General features: G+C 39.4%; 1 pseudogene; it reads left to right on the forward strand.

Annotated features, from left to right (window-relative positions):
* The first annotated feature begins 15500 nt into the window (after nt 1-15500).
* On the forward strand, nt 15501-16517 carry LOC123953888 (annotated as a pseudogene).
* Nucleotides 16518-16652: the final 135 nt, after the last annotated feature.

Below are 16652 nucleotides of genomic sequence, written 5' to 3' on the forward strand. Positions count from 1 at the left end.
CTGGGAAGCCATCTCGCCCTGGACTCTTGTTCGTTGGGAGATTTTTGATGACTGCTTTAATCTCCTTACTGGTTATAGGTCTGTTTAGGTTTTCTATTTCTTCCTGGTTCAGTTTTGGTAGTTCATACGTCTCTAGGAATGCATCAATTTCTTCCAGATTGTCAAATTTACTGGTGTATAATTGTTCATAATATGTTATTATAATTGTTTGTATTTCTTTGGTGTTGGTTGTGATCTCTCCTCTTTCATTCATGATTTTATTAATTTCTGGTCTTTTCTTTTGGATAAGTCTGGCCAGGGATTTATCAATCTTATTAATTCTTTCAAAGAACCAGCTCCAGTTTCGTTGATTTGTTCTACTGGTTTTTTTGTTTGTTTTTTCATTTCTATTTCATTGATTTCTGCTCAATCTTTATTATTTTTGTTCTCCTGCTTGGTTGGGCTTTCTTTGCTGTTCTTTCTCCAGCTCCTTTAGGTGTAGGGTTAGGTTGTGTTCTTGAGACCTTTCTTGTTTCTTGAGAGAGGCTTGTATTGCTATACAGTTTCCTCTCAGGACCGCCTTTGCTGTGTCCCCAAGATTTCGAACAGTTTTGTTTTCATTTTCATTTTTTTCCATGAATTTTTAAAATTCTTCTATAATTTCCTGGTTGGACCATTCAATTTTTAGTAGGATGCTCTTTAGTTTCCATGTATTTGAGTTCTTTCCAACTTTTTTCTTGTGATTGAGTTCTAGTTTCAAAGCACTGTGGTCTGAAAATATGCAGGGAATGACCCCAATCTTTTGGTACTGGTTGAGACCTGATTTGTGACCCAGGATGTGATCTATTCTGGAGCATGTTCCATGTGCACTAGAGAAGAATGTGTATTCTGTTGCTTTGGTATGGAATGTTCTAAATATACCTGTGATGTCCATCTGCTCCAGTGTGTCATTTAAAGCCTTTATTTCTTTATTGATCTTTTGCTTAGATGATCTGTCCATTTCAGTGAGGGGAGGTTAAAGTCTCCTACTATAATTGTATTATTGTTGATGTGTTTCTTTGATTTTGTTATTAATTGGTTTATATAATTGACTGCTCCCATGTTAGGGGCTTAGATATTTAAAATTGTTAGATCTTCTTGTTGGACAGACACTTTAAAGTATGATATAGTGTCCTTCCTCATCTCTTATTATGGTCTTTGGCTTAAAATCTAATTTATCTGACATAAGGATTGCCACCCCAGCTTTCTTTTGATGTCCATTAACATGGTAAATTGTTTTCCACCCCCTCACTTTAAATCTGGAGGTCTCTTTGAGTCTAATGAGTTTCTTGCATACAGCATTTCGATGGGTCTTGTTTTTTTATCCATTCTGATACCTTGTGTATTGGGACATTTAGCCCATTTACAATCAGGGAAACTATTGAAAAATATGAATTTAGTTTCATTGATTGTAAGGTGACTGTTACTGTATATTGTCTCTGTTCCTTTCTGGTCTGTTACTTTTAGACTCTCTCTTTGCTTAGTGGAACTCTTTCAATATTTCCTGTAGGACTGGTTTAGTGTTTGCAAATTCTTTTAATTTTTGTTTGTCCTGGAAGCTTTTTATCTCTCCTTCTATTTTCAATGACAGCCTAGTAATGACTCCAGAAAAACATACACTAACCAAATCTGAAGAGACCTGACACTGGGGAGAGAAGAAAGGGGGGAAAAATATATGTATATATATATACACACATATATATATGTATATATATCTTTATATATTTATAGCTCTATATCTATATCTATATCTATCTGTCTATATATATATATATATATATATATATATATATTAGACTGGTGAATAGAATAGGGCCACACACTTGATTTGGGGTGTATTTTGTCTGTTAGAAGAAACTGCCTCCCAAAATTTTATTTTATTTTATTTTATTTTTTAAAGACTTTATTTATTTATTTGACAGAGAGAGATCACAAGTAGGCAGAGAGGCAGGCAGAGAGAGGGGAAGCAGGCTACCCGCTGAGCAGGGAGCCCAGTGCAGGGCTCGATCCCAGGACCCTGAGATCATGACCTGAGCCGAAGGCAGAGGCCTAACCCACCAAGCCACCCAGGCGCCCCCTAAAATTTTAGAGAAAGAAAAAGTTACATATATCCAAAAATAGGGTAAACACGATGAAGGGATGAAATATGATTGTAAAGATGAAAATTTAAAAAGACTCTAAAAAAGGAATTGGTAAGGTAAGAAGTTGGTTGAAAAAAGAAAAGAGAAAAAAAAGTAAAGTGTGTGATCAGCTGGAGACTAGAACAAAGCTGTGTCCTATACTTTGATCTATTAGAAGAAATTGTATCCCAAAATTTTAAAGAAAAATACCCCCTATATGTATACAAAAAATAAGGTTAAATACAATGAAGGGATAAACTCTGACTATAACAATGAAAATTTTAAAAGATTTAAAAAGGTATTGATAAGATAAAATAGTTAAAAATGTTAAAAAAGGAAAGAGGAAAATTTTTAAAAAATGGAATAAGAAAAAATAAAATAAAATAAATTTAATTTTGAAAGACTAAAGGATCATGGGGAAAAGGCCATGGATTCCATGTGTTGCTTTCCCCTAGCTCTGAAGTTCCACAGTTCTTATTGGTCAGTGAACTTGGTCTTGGCTGGATGTTCTTGCTAATCTTCTGGGGGAAGGGCCTCTTGCAATGATTCTCAAATGCCTTTGCCTGAAGCGGAATTGCACCACCCTTGCCAGGGGCTAGGCTAAGGAATCTGTTTGGGTTTGGTCTCAGGAGCTTTTGTTCCCTGAATGATTTCCATAGAGCTTTGGAGGTATGGAATGAAAATGGCGGCCTCCCAATCTCCAGCCTAGAGGAGCTGAGAGCTCAGGGCCTCACTCCTCAATGTGCCCTCAGAGAGAAGCAGTCAATCCCTCCTGTCTCCCTGGCCTCTGACCACACCCCAAGCTCATGTGGCCTGTGACTGACATTTTTATTTCTGATGCACAGCTCTGTTTGGAGTCTCCAAACCCAGCTGATTCCTGCAGCACATTCCTGAGCTGCTCTTCTGGAATGAAGAAGGTGAGTCTCTGTGGATCTGCTGCTTGTTGGGTCCCTGCCTGAAGAGCAGTGGCCCAACTCTGCCTCAGATCATGGTTTAAGGTAACCCTGAGCTGAGAGTCCCTTCCTCAGCTCCGTCTCTACAGCTGGCTTCCCTGCTCCAATACCTGGCAGCTCTGCCACACTCAGACACCCCTGGTCTTTCTGTGACCCCGCAGGTCCTGAAACCACACTGTCCCTGCAAGGGCTCCAGCTACCATTTGACCTCTAGCACTACGTACCTCAGTGGAGCAGACTTCTAAAAGCTCTAATTTTGTGCTCTGCTGCTCTATCACTTGTCGGAAGCTGACCCCTCTCCAGCTTCCCGAAGTCTATCTTCCTGAATATTGCCTCAGATTCACTTTTCTGCACATCCTACCTTCTGGAAAGTGGTCAATTTTCTGTCCCTAGAATTGATGTTCTTCTCTCTCCTGTTGAGTTTATAGCTGTTCAGAATGGTCTGATTACTATCTAGCTGAGGTCCTGGGACCTGATAATATTTAGATTTCATACTCCTCTACCATCTTGCTTCTCCACCTGTCTCTCCATAGAATTGTTAAATAGATTAAGTTTTATGATAAATTTTGCATAATATACATATCAAAATTGAAAAAAAACTAAAGGCTAATAGTTTTTTCTAATTTAAAATCAACTAATTAACATTAGTGTATTATTAGTTTACAAAGTAGAGTTTAGTGATTCTTCAGTTGCATATAATACCCAGTGCTTGTTCCATCAAGTGCCCTCCTTAATGCCCATCACCCAGTTACCTCATCCCCCCACCCCTCTCCCATCCAGCCATCCTCGGTTTGTCTCCTACAGTTTAGAGTCTTTTATGGTTTGTCTCCCTCTCTGATTTTGTCTTATTCTATTTTTCCTTCCCTTCCCCCATGTTCATCTTTTTTCTTTCTTAAATTCCACATATGAGTGAAATCATATGATACTTGTCTTTCTCTGACTGAAGAAGAGATGGTACATAGGTACATATATAGTGGAATATTACTCAGTGATCAAAAAGAATGAAATCTTACCATTAGCAACAATATGGCTGGAAGTAGAGCTTTGGGTTTTTATTAAAAATATATTTATTAGGAGGGGCGCCTGGGTGGCTCCATCATTAAGTGTCTGCCTTTGGCTCAGGTTATGGTCCTAGGGTCATGGCATCAACCCACATCAGTGGCCCTGCTCCATGGGAAGCCTGTTCTCCCTCTCCTACTCCCCCTGTTTGTGTTCCCTCTCTCACTGTGTCTCTCTCAGTAAAAAATAAAATAAAATCTTTTAAAAAAGATTGATTTATTGGGGTGCCTGGGTGGTTCAGTTCACTAAACATCAAACTTCCCCTTAGATTATGATCTCAGGGTCCTTGGATGGAGCCCCATTTAGGGCTCACCTGGAAGTCTGCTTGTCCCTCCGCCTCTCCTCCTGACTCATGCTCTCTCTGTTTCTCTTCTCACAAATAAATAAAATATTTTAAAAATAGATTTATTTATTTATCTGAGAAAGAGAGAGCATGGGAGAATGGGGAGAGAGGTAGAAGGAGAGAGAATCCTGAAGCAGACTCCCCACTGAACACTGAGCCCAGAACCCTGAGCTCAGGGACTCAATCCCAGGCCCAGGACTCAATCCCAGGACCCTGAGATCACGACCTGAGCCAAAAATCAAGAGTCAGCCACAAAACTGACTGAGCCACCCAGGCACCCAAGGCTAACAGTTAAAACAAAACCAAAACCAAAACTAGAAACCAATTAAAATAAAAATGATTTTAATGTTACTCTGTTGATCCCAATGTATGTAACAACATAGCCTCTTTGCTGAAATATACTGTATATTTTGATGTGTCAACTCTCCAATAAACCACAATCACAGAATTCCATAACACATCCATATTCAGACTATATGGACAGGAATGATCTTATATACAGGTAAGTGATGATGTGTTTGAAGGGTTGCAGGAAAATAAGCCCTTGTTGAGTGCTTTCCTCATATGTTGTTTGATGCCTGAAATTCCACTCTATTAATAGTAAGTAGTGGTAGTCATAGAGGCTGTAATAGTGACTGCATATTAAGCAACTACTGTATTAGACTCTGACACATGCTTTTTAAATGTTACACAACTTAACCTAGAAATTTTGCAAGGCTGAGATGCTTTATTCCTAATTTACAGACAATGAAGTTAAGCTCAATGATATTAAATAACTTGCTCAAGCTTACTGAGCCTATGGGAGACACAATTTCAAGAGGAGACAAGATTTCAACAGGTGTGGGGTACTTTAAAGCTCTTTCCACTGGTCCATACAGCCTTCCAATGGTCAGCATGTCTTCCTGTCATCCAAGGATACAGTTGGGTAGCCCACAGATGAGTGGAACTTGTAGGTATGTTAAGTTTAGTGCTCCAACACTCTGACACTTTAGGAGATTTCTCAGAAAAACATGAGTTGTAAAATAAATGCCAGGAGACCTGGTAATACTGGAGCCCATAAACCCATTTGCCAACAGTCTACAGGAACTGGGCACCCTCTTTGAGAGAGGCCGTCTCTCCTTTGGCTCCATCTCCATCATCTCCCTGCTTTCCTAAGATTCCACCCACTTTGCTCATTTACATCATCTGTCCTGTCCCTGTGCTTTGATTACCACTACTTTAGGTTTAGGCTTTGTTCCTTGTAATGACCTCTGGGAAGGAGCACTTGAAGTCATATTAGCCATTTATATTTTCTTGGGAATATATCTGACATATTCCTGAGAACAGGAAAGAAAAGATGGCTGGAAGTAACTAAACCAAACTAAAAAGGGCAGAAATGAAGACTAATGGAAAGGGAGATTCTTGGTGTCAGATATGATTAGGATTCTTCACAAATTCGCTTGGAGCTGATTTTGCAAGGAACATTTCTTTTGCTGGGTAGAGGTGAAAACACTTGTCTATGAAAGCCCATGCATTGGGGCACGTGGGTGGCTCTGTCGGAATTTCTGCCTTCCGCTCAGGTCATGATCTCAGGATCCTGGGATTGAGCTCCACGTTAGGCTCTCTCTCCCTCCACCCCTCCCCATTGCTTGTGCGAGCGCACTGTCTCCTTCTCTCTCTCTCAAATGAATAAACAAAATCTTTAAGAAAAAGAAATAAAGAAAGCCCACACATGGAACTCTTGCCTAGACTGCTCCCTCCACATCCTGAATAAGATTTGGCCAGATTATTTCTGGCCTTATGAAAATTCTGCAAGTTTTTTTTTTTGCTGCTTAAAAATTTCGAGGTCTGTTTATATTTTTAAAAGCTTGTTTATCTTTCCCAGTAAGACTTTTAGATGCATTCAAATGGGAAAGAGGGAAATATTTTGGCAAAAAGGCATATTATGTTACAGTGCATCTGAATGTAAGCCACATGAAAGCAGTTTAACATCCTTCGGGGTCTTGTCTGGGAGGGCAAGGCAATATACTTTGCTCCTTGGAGCTTTGATTCCATTCCACGTGACAGCCTGATCTACACACCAGAAAAATGATCTGAGCTATGTTATCACTGGGAAGAGGTGGCTCTAGCATTAGCAATGGAAGCATGTAGGCATATGTTAAAGGAAAGAAAACACATTTCTCACGGAACATGAGGTGCATGGAGTTTGTAGTAAAAGCAATAAATTAAAACTCGACTATATTATCAGGAATTCCATTTTAATTTCTTCAGTTTGGGATTTTACAAGTTGGGTGGAATAGGGAGAAACTTGAAAGTCTGGAGGAAAAAAGTTAAAACTAAACAAATAAAATTTAGAAAGGGGTTGAGGCGATGGGAGGTCAGGGAAGAGCAAAAGGCAACTGAGATGAATTCAAAATAAAAGAAGAGCCACCACGACCAGGAGCTCTCTCTACAAACGATCCCTCATTGAGATATAATTAACCTTTTGACAATAAATGTGACTGGTTACTTCACATCAAAATAATATTTATACTATTTGTTGTTTCAGAAATTCTTCTGCTAAATCCTAGTCACTGGCCCAACTTAGGATCTATAACTTAGGGGTACAAAGTGCTTCTCAACTTCTCAACTTTCTTTATTTCTTTCTTTATTTGACAGACAGAGATCACAAGTAGGCAGAGAGGCAGACAGAGAAAGAGGGGGAAGCAGGCTCCCCACCGAGCAGAGAGCCTGATATGGGGGACCCTGGGATCACGACCTGAACCGAAGGCAGAGGCTTTAAACCACTGAGCCACCCAGGTGCCCCAGTGCTTCTCAACGTTTAAAGAGATAGTTATTTCACTTCTTATACTTGACTGCTGATGAAACACCACCACATTGGGACCACCTGGGTGGCTCAGTAAGTAAAGCATCTGCCTTCTGCTCAGATTGTGGTCCTGTGGACCTGGGGTCCCTGGGATCCAGGACCACCACTGGGCTCCCTGCTTGGTATCTCCTTCTCCCTGCCACTACCCCCCGACGTGTGCACTCTCTTTCTCTCAAATAAATGAAATCTTAAAAAAAAAAAAGAAAAGAAAAAAAAACACCACCACTAATTTTACTAAAATTAGTAGAATCTGAAATAAGAAGCATGTGATACTTTGAAACTTTATTTCATATAAGATGCAGAGTCCTCCATTTTGGCACATTGGACTGAAAGCCACTTCTGCCTTTGCAATTCACCTAGGCTAGTTGCTCTCTGTATATAGGATCACAGTCATCATCAAGCTCTTGTTTTCTTTCCATTGTCTTTCTTGTCTCAGTGGCTGCATCCTCACACATAACACATTGGTGGTAAATAACAACATCTGAGGGTCCAGCAGGACATTTTGAAATACCAGCATGGCAGGGCTTGTTTCTTTAACAGGTGTGCATGTGAATCTAGGGCTTGTCCCTGACACAGAAGTCACAACCTTTTAGGACAGGTACTGTTTGAAGCCAAGGTAGCTAATATTGAATGACCAGATCTGCTTTAATCACACCAAAACTTAAATATGGCAGAATTTTCTTGAAGAATTAGATTGCTTTCTAAAGAAGGACTGAAGCCTGTAGTTTGGTAATGTAAAGTGGTATCTAACAATTGACATGGCTTTATCAATGATAGAGTTTGTGGTTATTTTTTAATCTTGCAATATTTGTTTAAAAAAAAAACTCTTGAGAGGAGAAAAGTAGTTTGGTTAGTCCAACATTAGATTGTTAGTATCACATTACCACTAACAATTGTGGATTATTATCATGACTGGAATAAAATTTTGCATCAGGAATTTTATTTTACATATAAGAAAGCAAACTCCAATTTTCATTTTATGAGTCTTTGTTTGAACATTTTAATTCCTATATCCTTCAGGAGTTGTGCACAAAAGCATCTGTTGGTGTTTTCTTGGGGACCACTATCATTTTTTTAAATTGAAGTACAGTTAACATAGAATGTTATGTTATTTTCAAACAGAGGAGACCACTATCTTGCTAGACTCCATGATTCCCAGTTAACTCATTCTTCAAAATCCAACTCAAAGAAAAGATACAAGACTGTCCTTCATAGTAATACCTATCACAATAGAAAGTTGGAAATCAACCTAAATATCTTACAGTAAAGGATATTTATGTAAAGGAATACAAGAAAGGAATACTATGTAACCAGTTTATTTCTTTTTTTGATGGTTAATGATATGGGAAAATGCTTCTGACATATGTTGATTGAAAAGAATGAACAACAAAATTATATATACAATATGAACTTAAATCATACACATACACACAAAACAAGCACTGCAAAATGTCAGCTGTGGTTTTCCCTGGGTGGTGGGGTATTAGTGATTTTAAAATCTTTTAGAGACTTCTCTATATTTTTAAAATTCTCTACAATAAATGTGTCACTTTCACAATTAAAAGAAAGCCAATAGGGGCGCCTGGGTGGCTCAGTGGGTTAAGCTTCTGCCTTCAGCTCAGGTCATGATCGCAGGGTCCTGGGATTGAGCCCCACATTGGGCTCTCTGCTCAGCAGGAAGCCTGCTTCCTCCTCTCTCTCTGCCTGCCTCTCTGCCTACTTGTGATCTCTGTCTGTCAAATAAATAAATAAAATCTTAAAAAAAAAGAAAGCCAATAAATGATAATATAACTTTACAAGATCCAGTTCAAATGTTTCCTCTCTGAGGCCTTCACCAACAAGTGTTGTTCTTCCTTCATATTCATATAAAACTTAGTATGTATCACCCCTACCATTCTCTACTCTGAGCCAGAATGATTGTCTAGAAAGTAAATCTTCTGACCAGCAGTTCTACTTCTAGATATCTACCTAAGAGAAATGAAAACATATATCCGTTCAAAAACTTGTACACAAGTGTTCATAACAGCATTATTCATAATAGCCCCAACGTGGACACAACCCAAATAACCATCAACTGATGAACAGACAAATAAAATGCACATACTTAGAGTGGGTGGTAGGCAAACCACTGGATGTCCACATCCAAATTCCCAGGATCTGTGAATATATTATATTACACGCCAACAGAGAATTATTAAAGTAGCAGCTAAAATTAAGTTTGCTAGTCCGCTGACCTTGAAATAGGGAGATTATTCTGGGTTATTCATTGGGACCCAATGTAGTCACAAAGGTTCCTAAGAGTGGAAGAGGGAAGCAGGACATTGGGGTTATGTAATGTGAGAGGACTCAGTCTGCTGTTTTTGGCTTTGAAGATGGAAAGGGACTACCAGCCAAGAAATGTGGGCAACTTCTAGCAGCTGAAAAAGGTATGGACACAGATTCTTCTCCAGCGCTTCCAGAAAAGTGTGCTTCCCTGACAACCCCTTGATTTTAGCCCAGTGACACCAACACCAGACTTCTGACCGATAAAACTGTAAGATAACAAATCTGCATTATTTTAAGCCACTAAGTTTGTACTAAATTGTTACAACAGCAATAGAAAACTAAAACAAATGTTATTTACAATAAAAAAGAGCAAATACTGGTACATGCTACAACATGGATTTGAAAACGTTAAGCTAAATAAATGAACCCGGTCACAGTAGCCGGTATATTGCATGGTTCCATGCAATATGTGTCCATGAAATGTCCAGAATAGGCAAATCTGTACACACAGAATGACTTGTGTTTGCTCACACCTGGAGAAGGGGTGTGTGACTATTAATGGGTACAGAGTTTATTTTTGGAGACATGAAATGTTCTAAAGTTGATTGTGATGATAGGAGCATAAAAATCATATGATATATGCATTATATCTCAATAAAGCATTCATGCATATATATGCACACAAGTGTCTGTGTGCACACTCATGTATTCTCTACAGGAAAATCTTCAATGGTTTTGCTGCCCTAAAAACTAAAATCTATTAATTTTTTTTTTTTAATTGAAGGGAGACTTGGGGCCCTGTGGGACAACGATAGGATCTAAAGATCCTATCAGAGTCTCTGAAGAAGAGGAGAAAGCATAGGCCTGAAAAAGTACTCAAAGTACTCAAAAAGTACTCAAAGAAGTTATGGCTGAAAACTTCTCAAATCTGGTAAGAGATAAAAACCTACAGATTCAAGAAGGTGAGTAAAACCCCAATGATATAAATCCTAAGGAATCCATATCAAGACCATAGCCAAGTATCTGAAAACTAAAGACAATGAAAAAAAAATCTTCAAAGCAGAAAGTAACAACACTTTGTCAATAAAGAAATAATAATTCAAAAGACAGTAAATGTCTTATCAGATACCCTGAGGCCAACAAAACTGACACAACAGCAACACAAACTGGTCTGGATAATGCAGCAAACATAGCACCTCGTTACCTGGCCCCTATTCATCCTAGCAGCAGCCCTTGCCGCTTTCTAGTATGTATCCCTGGACCCAAACATACTAAATGATTTGTAGTTTTCCTTATCTCTGTACCTTTGCAAAAGTTGCTTCTCCGCCTAGAATATCCTTAGCCCTCTTCTTCCTCTTACCTCCTCCTGTTAGTTTTTCTGTACTCAGTTTTAATTTTACCTATGGGAAGATTTTCCTACATCATTCCTCAAGGTGAGGTGGGTACTCTTTGATAATTTCTTATATTTGCTGGTCTCTTCTATTAGACCATAAACTCTTAAAGTCTTATTCTTAATAGCTAGTATAGGATCTAGCACATGCTGGCACTAAATTTATTAAAAAATATTTACTGATGATTACTATCTCAATTACAATGCCTCCTGTATTGTATTATAAATTGTATCCTTACTTTTTCAAGAGATTGTGACCTTCTCACTCTTAGTCAACTTTGCATTCCTTAGGCAACACAATTCCAAGTTTGTAACAAATACTCTATAATAGAATTGCTGGATGGGGTGCTTGGGTGGCTCAGCAAGTTGAGCATTTGACTCTTGATTTCAGCTCAGGTCATGATCTTAGGGTTTTGAGATTGAGCCCCTTCTGGGCTTGAAGCCTGCTTGGGGTTCTTTCTCTCCCTCTCCCTCTGCCCCTCTGGCACTCCACTTCCCTCATGCTGCTTATAAGCACACACTCTTTCTCAAAAAAAAAAAAAAAAAGAAAGAAAGAATAGATGGATTGATGTTATACATAATAGTTTTTATGTTCCTTAACAAATTTATTAGAAAACACAAGCCTTGGTTTTTTGCTTTTTTAGGACAGTGACATTTCAATGGCTTTGGGAAAGTCCCAGAATGTGCTTTTAAAAATGACAATTTATGCTGCAAGTGTGGTTTAAAAATATATAGAAATATGTCAATAATTTAGTTTATCTAATTCAGAAAGTTTTCATTCTACAGAGAAATGTAATTTGTAAAGGCGAAGTATGTAAAGGCGAATATAATTAAAACTCATATGTAGCTAAAGTAATTTAACAATTGAACATCTTTCCCTGACAGACACAAATTCAAAACAATCTGTCTTTGTTTGTAGGATGTGATTGAAACCTCAGCAGCAAATAGAATTCACTGGTCCATTATATGAACACAAAGGCTGTTAGAATGTGCATGCCTGGTAAGTATTAAATACTGAGATTCATGGGTCCAGTGGAACAGTGTTTTATAAACTCAATCAGTCTTTATTACAGAAGCAATAACAAATGCTTTCACAGAAAGAGTCATCATACTCATATCACAAAGAGTTCATGTAATTAAAATCTGAATGGCCACATTTGAATGATCAAATATACTTTTATATAAAATAATAACAATATTTTAATTTTGAAATCATTGGTTGATTCAGGAAGACTTATGGGAAATAATCATATTATATACCCATTTACAGATGAAGAAACCAAGGCACAGAAATGGTGAGTGACTTGTTCAAGATCACATCAGTAAAAAGTGGTAGGTCCGATCCGATGCCAAAGTGTTCTGGCTTTCAATCTGGGATTCTTCCTTTTGTAGCATGCAATCTGCATCATTTTAAAAGATGTGTGTTGGAGACCCAACATAATATGAATTGATAAGTTTATAGAGGAGATGTGGACTTCAAGTCCCACTGATGACCAGCTAACTGATGTGGTCATCAAGTCCAATGACCAGTTGACTTGATGATGTTAGGTGCCAGAGTCAATGGGTTGTCCCCAGATTTGGGCTTCCCAGACATTTCTTCCTGACCTCATGGACTGAATCAGGCTGAATCATTGGTTGGCAATGACACAGCTCGCAGAGGTTCAGAAGTTTGTAACAAACTTTTTAAAGTGACAGGGTTTTAAAGGAAGTGAGTTGGTCTTGAAAAAAACTGTTTCCCCTGACTTTTTAGACCGGCTGAATTATAGGCAGCTTCCCTAGGACATAAACTAATTTACTTGTACTTATGGGCACCAGTCATTGCACTAAGTGCTTTACACATTTCATCTCATTTTATCTCCACAAGAATTCAGTGAAACACATACCATTCCTACCATCTTATTTTATAGATGAGGAAACATATAATTTAAGGGAGGTTAAGTAATTTGCTCAAGATCAGGAAGTAGCAAGAGTTAAAAGAAAGAATTCAATCAAGAGAGTAAGACTCCAGAGCTCAAGCTACTATTCTCTTGTCTTTGAACATGAAAACTGTTGAGGTTGTCCTGTGATAATTTCCCACCCCTGTTGGGCCCAGCAGTGAGGACCACCACAAAGATTTTACATGATTTCAGTCTAACAGGTTGCAAAACAAATAGCAGAAGTAAAATATACATTTTAGGTTAACATAAGAATTTGCTAAGCTTTAATGTGATAATAGAATATCATTCAGCAATAAAAAGGAATGAACTATGTACATATGTAACAACACAAATGAATCTAAAATGCATTGTGCTGGGAAGGCTGGGTGGCTCAGTTGGTTGGGCCGCTGCCTTAAGATCAGGTCATGATCCCAGGGTCCTGGGATTGAGGCTGGCATTGGTCGGATGCCGGCAGGGAGCTGCTCCTCTCCGCCTCTGTCTGCCACTCTGCCTGCTTGTGCTCTCTCTCTCTCTCTCTCTGACAAATAAATAAATAAATAAATAAATAAATAAATAAATAAATAATAAAATCTTTGAAAAGCACTGTGCTAAGGGAAAGAAACCAGATTCAAGAGACTGTATACTATAGGATTTTATTTATATGACATTCTGGAAAAGATAAAACTACAAGAACAAAAAAAAAGTACATTGGTGGTTTACTAGGGTCTTGGGATGGAGAGAGGGGTTAACTACAAAAGAGAACAAGGGGAGGGGGGCGCCTGGGTGGCTCAGTGGGCTAAGCCTCTGCCTTCGGCTTAGGTCATGATCTCAGGGTCCTCGGATCGATCCCGCATCGGGCTCTCTGCTCGGCAGGGAGCATGCTTCCCCCTCTCTCTCTGCCTGCCTCTCTCCCTACTTGTGGTTTCCCTCTCTGTCAAACAAATAAATAAAAATCTTAATAAAAAAGAGAGAACAAGGGAACTTTGGGAGATGATGAAAATATTCTGTATATAATTTTTGAACTTCTTATGATGTGTTCCTAAAAAAGTGAATTTTCTGTGTATATGAGTCAGTAAACCAGACTTTTAAAAAGTAAAAATAAATATGGTCTCTAAAGCAGTGTTTTTCAAATCTCCATTAGCAAGATATAACCCATCAGCGAGATGTGAATTCCATTTAGAGAGTTGTGACTGGCATTTTAAAAAGTGAAATAGAATAGGAGCTGGGTGTTTAGCTGGTTAAGTATCTGACTTTTGATCTCAGCTCAGGTCTTGATCCCAGGGTCATAAGCTTAAGCCCCATCTTGGGCTCCACATTGGTCATGGAAATTACTTAAAAAAAAAAAAAAAGGTGAGATAGAATAGGAAATATCAGAGTCATGGCACACAGTGAAAGGAATATTGTTAAGGAAGCATTTGCTCCTGTTTCATGCATATATATGTGATATAATGAAATATCAGAAAAATGGAAACCATGGTCAGTGTGTTTTTTAATGGAAGGAATTTAACTGGAAACTGGTTACACAAATAATGAAAAAGCTGAGAAGCCAAACAGGGGAAGACGAGACAACCCAGAGATCAACAATGGCAGAACCCACTAATCCCTTTCGACTAGAGGGACATAGGGATGTGACAGTGTTGTTGGTCCCAGAGCTGGGGTCATCCAGCAGAAGCTAAAATCATAGGACATTTTGACTGGAGCTGGAGCCAGAGGGAAGACCCAGCCACTGTCAAAGATGCACTCGAGGCAGAGTAAGATGGAGGGAGTTGTCCTCGCTTTTCCATTCCCCTCACCCACCAGTGTCAGAGCTGCACATGAGTGGCACCCAGCCAGAAGTCAGTTACCATAACCTGGGAGCCTTGGAAATACAGCCTCTTGGGATCAGCATCCTTGAAACATGGCAGAAAAAGAGAAGAATAAGGAATGGATTTGACAGCAGATAGTCCCAGGGCTGGCACAGCTGTGAAGTAAAATGTATTTCTGATCAAATGACAGATTTCAAAAGGTTTAAAAGCCATTGCTCTAGAGGACAAAGCTATTTCTGTGTTGTTGTCTCTATATACAGGAAGAATAAAAATCACACTTTGACCGTTACAGGATGCCACACTTTGCCTTTTTGTATGTGCTTGAAAAGGCAGTTTGAACTAAAGAAGTTGGATTGGGAGACTAACCCACTTCTCTCCTTTGTGTTGGAGTTAGCCATATCAAGATCTCTTAGTAGCAAAGGGAAAACTCCTGGCAGATGTAGATGGAATTTAGGCTAGGGAAAGCAGAGCAGGAAGAAGTACACAAATGGCAAATGTGTGAGCAAAGAAATGAAAAGCTTTTCTCAATGGTGTGGAAGGAAAATTATAGCAGTTAAAAATTGGTATGCTGGGTATCAAATCGCTTCTGTCACCAGGTATTAGTGAAACGGATGCCGAAAACGGCCCAGATCCGCAAGGAATAGCTGCCATAATCCAGCAACACCAACTTGTTCCCCACTCTGATGACTAATCACTTCTTCCCATTACAAAGCTTTGACCCTGAATTATTTGGGATTTCTGATCTCAAGAAATAGCTCCCAAGCCTCCCTTGTTAAGTCAAGCCTAATGCTTGATTCCTTGTGTTTAAAAACACTCAGTACTGCTCTCTCCTCTTGTCTTCTGATACCAAAAGGAAAGAAAGCAAAGGGGAGGAAGGCAGCCTGGGCACCTGCTGTCCTGAAGAAGCAGGAGGCCAAGAAGGTGGTCAATCCTCTGCTGGAGAAAAGGACCAAGAATTTTGGCATCAAACAGGACATCCAGCCCAAAAGGGACCTCACTCGCTTTGTCAAATTGCTACATATGGCTCCAGTGGCAAAGGGCTATTCTCTGTAAATGTCTTGAAGTGCCTCATGTGATTGACCAGTTCGCCCAGGCCTTGGATGGCCAAACAGCTACTCAACCACTTATACTTGCCCACAGATACAGACCAGACACAAAGTAATAGAGGAAGCAGGACTCTTTGGCCAGGGCTGAGAAGAAAGCTACTGGTGAAGCAGATATCCCCACTAAGAGGCGCCTGTCCTTCAAGCTGGGGTTAATATGTCACCACCTTGGTCGAAAACAAGAAGGCTCAGCTGGTAGTGATTGTCCATGATGTGGATCCCATTGGATTGAGCCGCTGCCTTCGGCTCGGGTCATGATCTCGGGGTCCTGAGATCGAGCCCCGCGTCGGGCTCTCTGCTCCACAGGGAGCCTGCTTCCTCCTCTCTCTCTGCCTGCCTCTCTGCCTACTTGTGATCTCTCTCTGTTAAATAAAATAAAATTAAAAAAAAAAAATGGTTGTCTTCTTGCCTGTCCTGTGTTGTAAGATGGGGGCTCCCTACTGCATTATGAAGGGAAGGCCAGGCTGGAGTGTTTGGTCCCCAGGAAGACATGCATCGTTCTGGCTTTCCCACAGGCTAACTATGAAGACAAAGGAGCTCTGGCTAAGCTTGTAGAATCTATCAGGACCAATTACAAAGACAGATAGGATGAGATCCGCCATCACCGAGGAGGCAAGATCCTGGGTCCTAAATGGGTGGCTTGCATTACCATGATGGAAAATATAAAAAGGCTAAAGAAGTGGCCACCAAACTGGGCTAAGTGTATGCTGTTGAATTTCCTGTACATAAAAGTGATAAAAAGTTCTCTTCCACAAAAAATAAACAAATAAAAATAAAAACATGCAGTGCTTACTTTTGGACATCTCCGTCTACACCAGTCATGCGGGAGGAATGT

Source organism: Meles meles, chromosome 12 (assembly GCF_922984935.1).
Source record: "Meles meles chromosome 12, mMelMel3.1 paternal haplotype, whole genome shotgun sequence".
Lineage (NCBI taxonomy): Eukaryota > Metazoa > Chordata > Mammalia > Carnivora > Mustelidae > Meles > Meles meles.